General features: G+C 43.6%; 1 protein-coding gene and 1 pseudogene across 3 annotated transcripts in view; both read right to left on the minus strand.

The window, feature by feature from the left end:
• Positions 1-12684, minus strand: part of LOC148028515 (uncharacterized protein At3g49140-like) — a 119191-nt gene that overhangs the window by 57192 nt on the left and 49315 nt on the right. The window lies entirely within an intron of this gene.
• The window catches only part of LOC148028518 (uncharacterized), a 28369-nt pseudogene continuing 15754 nt past the window's right edge, over positions 70-12684 (minus strand).

Below are 12684 nucleotides of genomic sequence, written 5' to 3' on the forward strand. Positions count from 1 at the left end.
CTTGCGCTGCGCACTCTCACAAAAATATGGCAACTTGGAATTTGAAAGTCTCTCAAAGTAACCATTGGATCATACATGGCTGCCACTAGCAGCAAGACTACCCAAAAGACTATCATCCACATTGTCTAAGAAACCCATATCATCATCAAAATCAGCATTTGCAAGTTCCAAAGCATCTTGATCATTGGCCATATGTGTAGGCATAGGTGTCTCCCCATCCTCATCATCAGAGGACTCTTCTTCATCAAGAGCTATAAACTTTTTTGCCTTGAGGGAAGCCACATCTACAAGCAAGCACAAGTTTGCACTGACGAATATCAAGTCATTCACTTGTTTTGTCCCAAACCTATTCCGCTTTTTAGATGCAACATGCCCAAACACACTCCATAGTTGCTCAATGGGAGAGGAGCTTCCACCTTGAGACAAAATCGGCACTACCAATGTTTGAAGCTCGGGTGTACATGCCCCATAATATTCCCACCACAAGGCAACCCCAATCTTAAACCGATCTACTTGTGCATCAGCTGACCCAAACCTTCCTAACTTGTTTCTATAAAAACCTATTGGGATGTAAAGGTCCTTTATTTACCTCCGTGTATTTTACACGTGTATTGTTATGTTGTACATGTGAATGCACCCTTACGGGCCCTAAGTATAAATACATTTTATTCTTTGTGTACCAACACATTGTTGGTACACCCAAATCAGCTCGTACTCTCTCGGTCTCTCACTCTCACTCACCTGCTCGCTTCTCTGCTACCCAAATCAGCTCGTACTCTCTCGGTCTCTCACTCTCACTCACCTGCTCACTTCTCTGCTACAAATCTTCACACTTCCGCTATCCGCGCACTCACAACTGGTATCAGAGCTTCGGTTAAGGTGCTCGCGCTCCTCGGAGTCCGTGCAAGACATCTTCAGTGTTCGCTCGCGCGAAATACACAGGTCGTTTTTAACCTGGCAGGCTCACACACGTCGTGTCTGACCAGCGACAGGCTCACACAGGTCGTGTCTCACCAGCGACAGGCTCACACAGGTCGTGTCTCACCAGCGACAGCTCACACAGGTCGTGCCTGACCAGGCGACTGCTCACAGGAGTGCAGGCGACAGTTTCTCTGCAGGCGGCAATTCACGAAAGTGAAGCGACAACTGAGGCGACAGTTGGGACAGGTCGTTTTTCATCAGGAGTGCAGGCGATGACCAGACTACTGCAGGCGACAGCTCACGCTAGCAGGCGGTAGGTCAAAATCGTCAGGCGACAGTTCACGCAAATAGACGGCAGTCAGATTTGACCTGAAAAAACCAAGTCATTACAGTTTATTTGATCTTTTGTGTGATTTTTCACACTTACACAAGCCCCGGTTCATACGCGTAGGCACAGTTTGCAGATTTGTGCAATTTTGAGCCTGGAAATTTGGGGCTTTTCCCAGATTTGATGTTATTTATGCTTGACAGTTGCATCTGTGTGAGAAATTGCGGACATTGTGCGCATTGACCTCAATTAAATTGAGGATTTTGCAAAATTTGTTGGAATTTTGCTCATCCGAGTAAAATTTCTTAGCATTGGACCAATAAAAATTGGGGCTTTTCATGTATTGATGTAATTTTGCTCAATTGAGTCAGTCTGGCTGACATTTGCGCACATTTGGATCTGGAAATTTGGGATTTTGTGCAGAATTTGATAAATTTCTGCATTATTTGCCTGTGCAGTGAATGACTGTTTTCAGTGCATTTATACTTGTACTTGTGATAAAAATGGCTGCAACTTCTTCCAGCTCTGACATTAAGAGTTTGATGGAAATCAAACGGTTTGATGGTCAGGGTTTTGATCTTTGGAAAGATCGTATGCAGGGCATATTGTTCTTAAAGGATTGTGAGGATGCTTTGCAGAAGGATAAACCCGCATAAATGTCTGAGGCAGATTGGGCCAAAGTCAATAAAAAGGCTGTGGCTTATATAAAGATGGGTGTCACTGATGACATTTTGACAAACATTAAGGGTTTAGACACTGGTCATGCAATATGGGAGAAGTTGAAAACTACCTTTGAGATCACCACACCTGTTAATCAGGTGCATTTAATGCGCAAGTTGGTGAATATGCGGCTAGATGAGTCCAAGCCTGCAGCTGAGCACTTGAGTGCATTTACTGGTATTTTAAATCAACTCAAGAATGCTAATTTGGATTTTGATGATAAGTTGAGGGCGATCTTTTTTATCATGACATTGCCTGACTCTTGGGAGACTTTGGTTGTTTCTCTCAGTAATAACCCCAATCTCACATATGATGGTGTGAGGGGTTTCGATCTTGAATGAAGAAATTAGACGTAAGTCTAGTGGAGAAGGCAGCAACTCAGCTTATAATGTTAGAGGCAGGGCTGAAAAGGAAAATGCAAATGCTGGACAGAGAAGCAGGAGCAAGAGCAAAGGAAAAGAAAAGAGTGATGTTACATGCTATCAGTGTGGTCGGAAGGGCCACAAGAAGCCTGATTGCAAGTATTACAAGAAGGAACAAGAGAGAAAGAAAAATGCAGGAGACAAAAAGAAGAAAGAGGAAAAGACAGATACATCTGAGGCAGGCAAAGGCAAGGAAAAGGCCAATGTGGCCTCCAATGTTGTCATAGAGGAGCTCTCGGATGCAGAGGCTGATGTATTATATGCAGTGGATTATGATGCCCTTGTATGTCACATGCAGGATATGCAGATCACCAAGGCTGATGTGATTGATGCACTTTTGTCAGTTGATGATGGTGTCACTCAGACTTGGATTGTAGACTCTGGTGCCTCTTTCCATGTGACTCCATGCTTGAAGTGCTTTGCTACTTTTGATACAGGCTGTTATGACAAGGTTTACCTTGGAAATAATCATGCTTGCAGCATTGAGGGGATTGGCACCATACACTTGTCTTTGGATAATGGGCAAGAACTTGTGTTGAAAGATGTCAGATATGTGCCTGTCTTTGGATAATGGGCAAGAACTTGTGTTGAAAGATGTCAGATATGTGCCTGGCATCAAGAAGAGTTTACTATCTGTTGGACAGCTTGACTTGCATGGTTACACCACACTGTTTAGTGGTGGTTTATGGAAATTAAAAAGGGTTCCATGCTGATTGCTAAAGGAACCAAGAAGGGCACTTTGTATTGTCTGCACTGTAAAGCCTTGAATGGCAAGTTTCTTGCAGTTGCTGAAATTGGCTGTCATTTGGAGTTATGGCATAAGAGATTAGGCCATATGAGCCAGAAAGGACTTGATGTCCTTACCTCTTTGAAGAGGGTTGATGGAAAATGCTCTAAACTTGATTTTTGTAATGACTGTCAGTTTGGAAAGCAAATGAAAAATTCCTTTTACTCTGGTGTCTCCCGTAAGTCAAATGTCTTGGACTTAGTGCATTCTGATGTATGTAGCATGCCTGTGAAATCGTTGGGTGGTGATGCATACTTTGCCTCTTTTATTGATGATTGTTCCAGGAAGATTTGGGTTTATTTGTTGAAAAAGAAAAGTGAAGTGTTTGCTGTTTTTAAAACTTTTCATGCATTCGTGACCACTCAAACAGGTAGAAAGTTGAAATGCTTGAGAACTGATAATGGGGGTGAGTTCACATCTAATGAATTTAAGTCCTTTTGTGACTTGCATGGAATCAAGAGGGAGCTTACAGCCCCTTGTAGCCCTTCTTCAAATGGTGTGGCTGAAAGATACAATAGGACCTTATGTGAGAGAGTGCGGTGCATGTTGTCCACTGCTAATCTCCCTCATGAATTTTGGGGAGAGGCACTTAAAACCACGGTTCACATTTGCAACCGCTCTCCAAACAGGTCCTTAAATAATGGTATCCCTGAGGAGATTTGGTCTGGCAAACCGGCCTCATATAACCATTTACGAATATTTGGCTGTGATGCTTTTGTGCATGTTAGAAATGAGCTGAGGAATAAACTTGACCTGAAATCCACCAAAGGCATTTTCATGGGCTATGGTGATGACGGTGAATTTTGGCTAGAGAGTGTGGCTACCTCAGTCTAAGAAAATTGTTCGCAGCCGTAATGTTGTGTTTAACGAGGCAAAGGTGCTGAAAAGTACTTTAGCCTCTGATGAAGATATGAAAAATGTCAAATTTCAGAATTTGCAGCCACCTATTGCCTCAAATGATGAGCCTCATGGTGCTGTACCACAAGCTAAAACTGATGATCAGCCGGTTATCTTTGAGCCAGATGATGATGGACAGCAAATAGAAGCACAGGGAGGTCATGGACAGCAAGATAGACTTGCTGATTATGAAAATGCAGGTGCTGGAAATGAAAATGAAGGTGCTGTTCAACATGAACAGCATGCTGAAAATGGCTTACAGCAGACAATAAATGCTGAAAATAACATGCCTCCAGATGTAGATCCGATTCCTGAGAATGTAGATCATTGGGTACGCAGATCTACACGCCTAAGAAGGCAGCCACATAGGTATGACCCCTCTTTGCATTATGTGATGCTTACTGATGAGGGTGAGCCTCTGACATATAAAGAGGCCAAGTCATGCAAATTCAGCAATAAGTGGGAGCTAGCTATGCAGGAAGAGATTAAATCTCTGTATGCTAATGATACTTGGGATCTTGTGTCGTTGCCCAAAGGAAGAAAGACTCTTCCAAACAAATGGGTTTACAAAGTAAAGACAGTTGATGGGAAACCCAAGTACAAGGCAAGATTGGTTGCCAAAGGGTATACACAGAAGGAAGGAATTGACTTCCAAGAGGTCTTGTCACCTGTCGTGAAGATGACCACACTACGTGTGTTTTTTGCTCTCACTGCTGTATTGGATTTAGAGCTGTACCAAATGGATGTGAAAACAGCTTTTCTGCATGGTGACATTGATGAGGAGATCTATATGAAACAGCCCGAGGGTTTTGTAGTTCTTGGAAAAGTGCAATTGGTGTGTAAACTAAAACGCAGCTTATATGGGCTGAAACAAGCACCACGGCAGTGGTACAAAAAGTTTGACACTTTTATGCTCTCTCATGGGTTTACACGCAGCCATGCAGATCATTGTTTGTATATGAAAAAGGATACAGATGGCAGCCCTATCATACTTGTTTTGTATGTGGATGATATGTTGCTAGCTGGGAAGAGAAAGACTAGCTTGGATGCTCTCAAAGATCAGTTGAAATCAGCTTTTTCCATGAAAGATTTGGGGAATGCAGAGCATATATTGGGCATGAGGATTTGTAGGGATAGAACGCAGAAATTGCTGTTCTTATCTCAAGAAAAGTACATTGAAAAGGTACTGGACAGATTTAACATGGCTGAATCTAAGCCTCTCGGAGTACCCTTACCTCCATACCTTAAGCTTAGTAAAGCCAACAGCCCAAAAGATGACATGGAAGCCAATGCTATGAAGGGAGTCCCTTATGCATCAACTTGTGGCTCTCTTATGTATGCTATGGTGGCTACTCGTCCAAACATTGCTCATGTAGTGGGAGTTGTCAGCAGGTTTATGTCAAATCCTGGCAAACCACATTGGGAGGCTATCAAGTGTATTCTTAGATATCTAAAGGGTACACAAAGAAAATGTATTTGCTATGGGCAGGGTGCACTTAATCTGCAGGGTTATTGTGATGCAGACATGGCAGGTGACTTAGACACTCGTAGGTCCACTAGCGGGTATGTCTTTACAGTTGCTGGAGGGGCCGTCTCTTGGTGCTCCAGGTTGCAGAACATCGTAGCACTGAGTACTACTGAAGCTGAATACATATCAGCTACTGAAGCTTCTAAGGAAGCTATATGGTTGAGCAGACTTGCGGAGGATCTCGGCATGTCTATAAGTACTCCAGTGTTGGGATGTGATAGCCAGAGTGCTGTGTATCTGGCTAAAAATGCCATGTATCATTCACGCACAAAGCATATTGATGTGCGATATCACTTTATCAGACAAATTCTGGAAGATGGTCTCATCACATTGACCAAGATCAAAACACAGGACAACCCTGCAGATGTTCTCACTAAAAGTCTAGGCAAGGCTCAGCATGAGCATTGCATACGACTAGTGGGAGTTGGTTAAAGGTTCACTCCGGACCTTTAAGTGGGAGGTTGTTGGGATGTAAAGGTCCTTTATTTACCTCCGTGTATTTTACACATGTATTGTTATGTTGTACATGTGAATGCACCCTTACGGGCCCTAAGTATAAATACATTTTATTCTTTGTGTACCAACACATTGTTGGTACACCCAAATCAGCTCGTACTCTCTCGGTCTCTCACTCTCACTCACCTGCTCACTTCTCTGCTGCAAATCTTCACACTTCCGCTATCCGCGCACTCACAAAACCAAGCTGATCTTTCACCAGTCTTCTCTTAGTATCAATGGGAACCAACCTAGAAAGCACTATGTCCCAACCCTGCATTACCTCTTAATCCTTCTCTTGACCACACCCTTGGAACTATGGATCTAATACATATGTTGTTGCATACATAGGTGAGTGATAAGCATTCCATCTTGCCTCACATAAATCTCGGACTTCTTGATAGTTTGCATCATCCAAACCAAGCTATCCTAGCTTCTCAATCATGCGATCTGCCACCTCATAGACCTTTCCAATGCATGGCTCTCGTCCATCTGCAATTCGCATCAAGTGCATGCTTGGCTTCATGACAATATTGATGCTTTTCAATTCATTCCAAAATGCATGCTCTTGTATGATGTTCTCCACTGCTATACCAGCCCTTGATCTAGAAGTAGCCCATCCCATCCACACATTACTTACCACCAATTGCTTCAGGGGTAAGCTTACCTTCTCAAGTCTCTTTGTCATAAGAAAGTTATAGCCAAAGCGCGTCTCAGAGTACTTTAAGAGATCTTTCTTAGGTGATCTCCTGCAGAACTCACTAAGAATGAACTAATGGCTTTGGATGAAACTGATTATATCCTTGCCCTTTTGGATGAAGGGATCAATCCACACAAGCTACCAATGTCTTTCAGTAAATTGCTCAAACAATGAGCAAAGCATGGGCTGAATATGATTTGCGGATATCTCTCCTCAAGTCTCATACCTGCTGCCCTATTCGTTGCCTCACCATCAGCAATAAACTGGATTACATTTTCAGCCCCAACTTTTTCAACACCTTCCACCCATTCCTCCACAAGCTGATCTGCAATTTTTCATGTACTTGAGGCACCATGTGAGAAAATGAATTGCATCTTTCCTCGGGAATAAGCAACCATCCCATGGATAGACCGTTTTCAAGTATCACTCCACCCATCTGCTATCAAAGAGACACCATTCTTCACCCAACTTTCTTGCACAGTTGCCAAAGCACATTCAATTGCATCCTTTTCCTTTTGCAACAAAGTGGTACGCAGTGTCTCATATGATGGAGGCTTATAGGTTGGACCATACTTGGCAATCTCTTGGACCATCTCAAGGAAGTAGGGAGATCTTATAACATTGAATGCAACATGATCATGGTAGAAAAACCTCGCCACAGATGCATCCACCCTGTCCTTTTTACGAGGATCCCAAGCTGTTCCCAAGGTTTGTTGCTTGCTGCATTTTCCATGATGGGATTGTGAGGATGCAAAAGTTCCAAGCCCCCATGCATGGCTCCATCACCCATGACTATATCATCAGCTTGTCCACGAAAAAAAGATGCATCAATTGCTTGCTTTTTCCTTGCACATGCTTTGTCTTCTTCACTTGGGTACTTTGCCAAGAGTTGCCTTCACATTTTGGGTGTGGTATTTGGGCAGAAATTTATTTGGGCTCCAATGTCAACATGGCATAAGTGTTGCTTCACACGATTAGATCCTCTTGTTTTCAATTGCTCACACCTTTTGCATTTCCAGTTCTTTGCACCTCCCTTTGATGCATAATGGTCCACTTTCTCAACCTCGTCCCACCAACTAGGCTGAGATCGCTTATTGCCCGAACGCTTTGATCCCGAGAAAGCCATGACTTCTACAAATTCAGGAATCAAAAGCATTAGTCGACCCTCCATGAGACTCAGCCTGTTTTAAGAGAGAGAAAGAGACTTCTGTGAAAACAGAGCTGTTTTAGAGAGAGAGAGAGAGAGAGAGTTGTAATTAGCAAAAGAAAAAACTAATAGCTGTAAACAATAAAATCTGAGGCTCTAAGCTTGTTTAGAGAGAGAGAGAGAGAGAAAGCTGTAATTATTCTGAAATGGGAGGGGGAGAGAGAGAGAGAGGAGCTTGCAGTCCAGCGTGCAGTTTTCTCTTACCTAGAGGTTGAAACGAATGCACGCGAGTTGCAACACAGCACCCTGCTCCCAACAGTTCGACAGTTTGCATGCCAATCACCACAATCCGGACACCTCATGGTTACTTTCGGCAATCGCAACAGTACTCGTCACTTTTTCAATGTTCCCCTTTAGGGAACGGCAACATCCACATTCCCTATCACATTCCCCTAGCCGTTCCCCCTTCACAAGCATTCTCGCCAGCATTCCCCACGTTCTCCTCCACATTCCCCTGGCCATTCCCCCTTCATAGGTGTTCCCACGCAGCATTCCCCTGTTCCTTTGGCATTTTTTTTGTGTGGAATGAGTTACCACGTTCCCAAGGGGATGAAACGGCATTCCCTTCTACTATGGGTAGGGTGAGTGACCAGTCCTTTCCCTTCAATTCAAATGAGAGGTGAGCTATATGGAATGAAGTATTGCACAAACGGGTTGGGGCCTCTCAATGCACAAAGCACGATTTGTTGCTGTGCACTACACTATAAGGCTCCCTGGCCTTCCTCCTCGCACCATATGCCGGCACAGGGCGGGATGCACAGTTGCACTAGCAATTGCACACAAGGCATACAACCTCTGCACAAGTGGTTGCGAGGATAACATCAATGGGTTTTAGGAACTAATTGCCCTCCTGTATCTATCAACAGAATGTGAGACAGAGAGAGGTTGAGTGTGACTGGTGTTTCCTCAATCAATTACAGATACGTTCTCGTTTCCCTATGCGTGTCCAACCAATCTTTCTCCACATTTTTCCTTTTTTTTCCCCCCTATTTTGCCTACCGATTTTTTAGTTATTAAATTTTTCATGTGTTTTCAGGCATCTTTTTTGTGTTTTTCGCACGTGCGCCCCTCCTCATTCCCCCGAAAATGAGTTTTGATGTGCCATCCCTGTGATTCCCCTTCTCTCGAACATTTTTTCTATTTACTGCCCTTCGTTTCAGCACTCGGTTCTTCTCGTATTAATTTTTGAGTCTGTTTTTTGGGTTTTTCCCGAGTGAACGCATCTTATCTCAGTCGGACCTGTGTTTTGACATGATCGGTTTGTTGGGCACCTTATTTTGCACATTTTTCCTTCTTTCCGCCCTACGTTTCGGCAAGTGAATCTTTTGATAGTAACCCTCCTTTGTATTTTTGGGCTTGTTTTTCGCATTTTTTCCCTGTGAGCGCTTTGATTTCCCCCTGGGCACCTTGTTGCATTTTTCCGTCATCTTCCTCTCGTCATCCGGCCCAATTTTCCTTTTTTACGGAATTTCGTTCCGATGCACGCTTTGCGTGTTATTAATTTTTCTTTGTATCGCTGTGTTGTCGCGCACCTTGCCTCGCGCGTGAACGCACATGTTTTTGCTTTTACACACCTCACGATGCCCCCGAGGCATCCGCAACTCCCCCGCCGCCGTCTTGGTCCTCGTCTGCTCCCGACGACGCAAATTTTTTTACCCCCGCTCCGCAGCTATGCACGGGACGGGAGGGACTACCTTATTTTCTTTTTCAAAAAACATTTATTTTTTAAAAAAAACCCAAATATCTTTGGATTTTTTTCCTTTTTTTTTAATTTAAAAAAATCACTCCTTTCCCTTCCCGACGGTTTTCCCTCCCATCCTTCCTTCCTCTTCTCTCTTCTCTTCTTTCTCTCTTTCTTTCTTCTTCTCTCTCCCCGACCCCTCCCTCTCTGTCTCCCTCACCTGCGTCTCCTTCTCCTGCTCCCACCTCTTCTTCCTCCTCCTCCTCCTCCCCCTCTTCTTTCTTCTTCTTCTTCTCCTTCTTCTTCTTCTTCATCTTCTTCTTCCCCTCCCCTACCCTACCCCCCCACCCACCCGTCGTCCGCCTTCCCCCTACCCCCCCACTTGCCGGCTCCCCTCCTTCCCCCTCGCCCCACCAGTCATGTTCCCACTACACAGCCGCCGCCGCCGCTGCCACTGGTCCTCCGCCTCGCCTTGCTCGCTTGCCCCTAGGCTATCCACCCTCCCACCGCCCCATCACCACACCACTCACCACCCACAATCCTACCCGCCCGCTACCACCCCTCCCACCCTTCTACCCTCCTGTCTACCGACCCATCACCCACCCCCCTTTTTTGTCCCTATCCACTACCCACCCCCTTTTCTTGCCCGCCCGTCCTCTACCCCCCCTCCCATTAACGCCTCCCACCCGCTCGTCTACCCTCTGCCCGCCCAACTTACCCACCCCTCACCCCCTCTCTTAATTCCCCTTTCTCCCGCGCACCCCCTCTCTTAGTCCCCCTTTCTCCCGCGCACCCCCATCTCTTACGTGCGGGAGTATGTGCTCATGTCATTTGTGCAGGTTTGTGAGTGGATTCGTACGGGTGGACGCGCTTGCGGGGTCATCGCTGGTGTGCGTGGTTTTTCATCCGTGGTTGGTGTATCCATGGTCTTCGCGAGTGTTCACACGCGAGGACGCGGGAAGACTCGTTCGTAGACATGCACAGTCACTACTGTCACACGCAATCCGGGTACCTCCTTTTATTTTCCAAAAACCTGAGAAAACACCTAAAAATATCTAAAAATGCCTAAAAACACTTAAAAACATTTAAAAATTTCATATAAATCCAATAAAAAACCCAAAAAATAGCTGAAATTTTCTTTGATAAATTGAAAAGTTTTCTAGATTATTTTCCTAGTCATAATTGCACTAAATTAAGAATATTCAAAATCCTTCTAAGACTCATTGAAAATTGAATAAATTCATTAAAAAATCAATAAAAATTAAAAATAATTTCAAAAAAAATTTAGAAAATCCCACCAACTCATTTGAATATTTTTGGCATGTTCCATATGCTGAAAATGTTGTACCCAATGGACACTAATAATAATAATAACAACACACAAACCCTAATCACAACTAACCAACTTTTGTCACCCAATAACCACGATTAATTGTTAAAATGAACTTTAATCACCCACTTTTCCACGCACGCTCGTGCCTAACACATATTTTTCTAATAAAATAAAATAAACCAGTCATTCACTTAGTATGCGCTTTGTGCGCTACAGACACATCTAAGTTTATTTAAAACTAAACCCGCCGTCACAAGTGCACACACTACACAAAAAGTGCTAAACACACACTTAATATTTAATCAATGAATTTGCATTTAGAAACCTCAGTCTGGGTATCAAAATTTGGGTTTCGTTTAAAGCACCGCTTCACCCTAATAATTTGTAATTAACATTTCAAGAAGGAACCGTCATTTCTTGTTAAGGTTTATCATCTGCATGTACAGTCTTTCGAGTTGTAATTGCTTATTGAAGTTATGGTCATGTTATGAGTGGATTGTTGTTGAGTTATGATTTGGTTGCTATGAGTACGGTTTGTAGTTCTTTTTTTGCATGATACGGAGATTCAAGGTGTTTGTTTGTCTTGCATCGCATGAAGCTTTCGATCGCATCTATGTAGAAGTCATGCCGAATTTTTTCTAGGATGTGGATCGGTCAGTCACGTCTATATGTGTTTATTATGGTCGATCTCTTATTTCTACTTATTTTGTTGTTTTGCTGACATTCACTATGATTGTCTGTGTGTGGTGTGTATAATCTATTTGAATGGTGCCTCAAGCTCCTCCTCCAGTTCAGTACGTCCCCTTGGTATCTCACAATTATTCTTTATTGCTGGAGTCTGAACTTATTGGCAAAGCAGGCTTAGCTAAGTTCATCGCACTCTCATTACCACTCATCCCAGAGAATACTAATACTTGTGATCAGTTTTTAGCCTCTTACAGTAAGAGGTTTGGTCCTGTCAGAGGAACAGTTATCCAATTTATGCCTAAAAGTTTGGTCAAGGCTCTATCTTTACCCTATCGGGGAGACTCTTTACCTACTGCTAGACAATTATTCTCGAATGAGGATATTCTTAAATTGTTGTAGAAGCAGACACAAGATGTGTTGGATCCCAAGAAGGTTCTTACCACTTCTGGCATCAGTGTCTCCATGATCTCCAATCCTGTGTGGAAGCAACTATGCCAGTTCCTTCGGGACGGGTTTATGCCTGCCAAGACACCTTCTAATTACCTTTCAAAGGAGTTGTTTACAGCTTCTAGAATGATGTTGAAAGGCATAACGATTGATTGGAGTTCCTACCTTCTGTTTAAAATGGATTAACACTTTGTCAAAGCCACAAGGAGTAATGTAACTAATGTTACATTTTATTCCTACCTTTCTGTCTTTTTGGCATATGCCGCCCCTCCGACGGAAGTTCCTACCTTGATAGTTGATCCACTAGAAGTTCCATCCCCTACTGAACACTCTAATGTCGTCATTGAGGATCTTGATTCTATCCGTCCTACAGTAATTCAAAGGGAACGCTTAAAACGAGTGGCTTAATCAGCCCCAGCTCCTCCTCTAGTCTCCGTTCCTGATCAATCTAGCAATCACCTACTAGCTTTCCTCATAACGCTAAATCTTTCCAGAGCACATCATGAGAGTACTCTGCAGATTTCTATCCCT

This window comes from Lygodium microphyllum, chromosome 11 (genome assembly GCF_053477565.2).
Source record: "Lygodium microphyllum isolate KBCC chromosome 11, Lygodium_microphyllum_v1.1.10, whole genome shotgun sequence".
NCBI lineage: Eukaryota > Viridiplantae > Streptophyta > Polypodiopsida > Schizaeales > Lygodiaceae > Lygodium > Lygodium microphyllum.